This window comes from Silene latifolia, chromosome X, assembly GCF_048544455.1.
Source record: "Silene latifolia isolate original U9 population chromosome X, ASM4854445v1, whole genome shotgun sequence".
Taxonomy (NCBI): domain Eukaryota; kingdom Viridiplantae; phylum Streptophyta; class Magnoliopsida; order Caryophyllales; family Caryophyllaceae; genus Silene; species Silene latifolia.
Genome location: NC_133537.1, coordinates 253,786,252 through 253,789,288, shown reverse-complemented (window position 1 = coordinate 253,789,288; position 3,037 = coordinate 253,786,252). Strand labels below are relative to the sequence as shown.

Sequence of the window (3,037 nt, the reverse complement as noted above, 5' to 3'; positions counted from 1 at the left end):
GCCTTTTCAAACTTCAAATTGATGGTATCAATGTGAGCACTAAGTTGAGCACCCAATTGAGTAACGGAGTCCACTTCATGCTTTCCTCCTCTAGTAGCTTTGCGAGGTCTACTATATTGTGAGTTATGGACCGCCATTTCCTCAATTTTGTTCCAAGTTTGATTGTCATCAACTTCGGTGAATATTCCATTTGATCCCATGTTGAGAATGTTCCTTGAATCTTCATATAGACCGTTCCAAAATTGTTGTACCAAGAACCACTCGCTAAGTCCATGGTGAGGACATGAGCGACAAATTCCTTTGAACCGCTCCCAAGCTTCATACAAAGATTCTTCATCCCTTTGCTTAAAACCCGTAATTTGAGCTCTTAGCATGTTAGTCTTTTCCGGTGGGTAGAACTTTTTGTAGAAAGCTAGAGCCAATTTCTTCCAAGAATCAATTCCGAGAGTGGCCTTATCAAGGCTCTTCAACCATTGTTTCGCAGTGCCAATTAGAGAAAAAGGAAATAAGACCCATCGAATTTGGTCTTGAGTTACACCGGTTTGAGAAATCGCATCACAATAGTCACAAAAAGCCTCCATATGAGAGTGAGGGTCTTCACTAGGCATCCCCCCAAATTGGCTTCTTTCGACTAATTGGATAAATGCGGATTTGGAAATGAAATTTCTGATTAGATGTTGTGGTGTGGGAGTACCATTGGGTAGGTTCTCCTCGGTGGGTACAGAATGTGATGAAAACTTAGGCATTGTGGGTTGATTTTGAGTTATATTTTGTGTTGGGTTCTCCTCACCTTCTCATGCAAAAGGGTTGATGAACTCAATAGTTGGTTGAATATCTACAACCTCACTAATACCTCTCAAATTTCTCCTAGCAAGTCTTCTATTGGTTGTCAAAGTTTTTTCAATTTCACGATCAAAAGGTAACAAATCACCTTGTGACCTTCTAGACATGCAAAATATCAAACAACTTGAAAACAATTAGAACAAACCTTGAGGAGTTTTACTTCTCCAAGGCAATGAAAGACACAACTAATAACAATATAAGAAAATATAAATTAAGTTAACACCGTCCCCGGCAACGGCGCCATTTTTGGTCGGACTAAATCTTTTCGGTAACTTGTCGTTAGGAGCACCTAGACCAAAACACAATTTATAGCTTCACAAACAACTCTACAATTAGTAAAGAGGCAAGTAAAGGACGGATCCCAAGGGACGGGAATTGAGATGAGATTTCTATTGAAACTAGTGGTGTCTTAGGGGTGTCACAATTTGGGTTGATGTAGAAGGTAACTAAACTAAATAGCAATGAAAGTAAATAAGCAAGATGAATTGAAAAGGGTTGTAAACAATTAATAAAAAGCACTAGGGTATCATGGGGTCATAGGGGATTCATGGGAATTGATCATACAAACATGTTCTCAAATTATAAGCAAGCAATTATTGTTGTGATGGATTGAGTTGGGTTATATCTTACAATCCTAGGAAAGTTTGGGTCCCGGAGCCGAATCGATTAGATTGTACAACACCTACAAGTCGACTTAGTCTTCCCTACTTAACAACATGCATAGTCTAATGAGACTCGAGTTGGTTTATGTCTTACAAGTCTCATTGAAAAGATAGGTGATGGGTAAAAAAATGCAAGGATTCATAGGCTCGCATTTCATCAACCATAACATGTGCATGAGTTGAGATCAAAACAAGCAAGCAAATAAACCATGAAAGCATATTAATTTAAGCATGAATCATTCCCCATGTTGGTTTTCCCTAATTACCCATTAACCCTAGCTATGGAACTACTCACTCATTATCATGTTGAACATGCTAGCAAGGTTGTCAATCATACCAACAAAGTGAAACATGATGAACAAATGAAAGTAATTAGCAATAATTAAAAAGGGATTAAAAGAATTATACCTACTAATGATTCCAATAATGAAGCAAAGAATAAAAGTACTTGATGCTTGATTGAGAGGTTATCAATCTCCCAATAATAACCCAAATAATCTTCAATTACCCAAAATAAAGGATGAACAAAAGAGAGATTAAGGAAATAAAACTTGTATTAAAACTTGATTAATTGTTGATTACAAAACTAGAGAGAGATTTGATTGATATTAACTACTCTAAGAATTGATAAGAAGAACCTGCTCTTCTAATTAGACTAATGGGGTATTTATAGTGGGGATTAGGTGTAGGAATTAGGGTTAACTAAGGGCTTAAATGACGATTAAGTCCCTACTTAGGGAAACGCCGGTATTTTTGGAAGGATGGGCATCTTTCTTGAAGCTTGAAGAAACGAAGTTGTGCTGTCTTGGAATCCGTGCGTCTTATGCATGGGACGGCCGGATTCTTCAATTGCTGCCCGGGCGTCTTTGGGAGAAGACGGGCGTCTTCTGGTTGCTGCTGCCCGGGCGTCTTGTAAGGAAGACGCACGGATTGTGGCTTGGTGGCCGGGCGTCTTCTTGAGAAGACGCACGGATTGTCTTGCAGCGTGTTTCCTTCTTCTTTTCTTCCCTTTCCTTCATAAAATCCTTGGGGATTTCCTCGGGGATGCAAGGATCTTTTCTCATTATTGCCCATCTACTATAGTATGTACAAAGGCCTTCTAATCTTCTCTCTCCTTGATGCTTGGTCATTGAATTCAATCAATTTAGTCTCATTTTGCCATGAAAATGCAAGGTTTGCACTCCTTTCCTACCAAGGACACAAAACCTCAAAGAATATGCAAAACAAAGAACTAAAGACAATAAATGACCCAAATATGCACTAAAAAGCATGGGAACGAGGTTAGTTCGGGGACTAAATATGCTCTAATTATGGTTACATCAGAACCCCTATGTATTTGAAAGGTAGTCTCCCTTCAATGAGTCCAGAAACTTGTAATATTTCAGCTTTCAACCCTTCCTTGACCCCATTAAAATAAGCATTTGATTTTCCTTTACTCATCCGTAGGCTAGAAGTTTTAGAGAAGGTAGAGAAAGTTATAAGCATGATCATTATAGATTTAGCATCTCCCTTATAGAACAAAAGTAGATCAT

At 38.5% G+C, this 3,037-nt stretch overlaps 1 non-coding gene across 1 annotated transcript; it reads left to right on the top strand.

Annotated features, from left to right (window-relative positions):
- Window positions 1-267: 267 nt before the first annotated feature.
- LOC141624072 (small nucleolar RNA R71) lies at window positions 268-374 on the top strand. Its single transcript, XR_012533883.1, has one exon. It is a non-coding gene; the product is annotated as a small nucleolar RNA R71 (small nucleolar RNA).
- The last annotated feature ends 2,663 nt before the right edge of the window (window positions 375-3,037 follow it).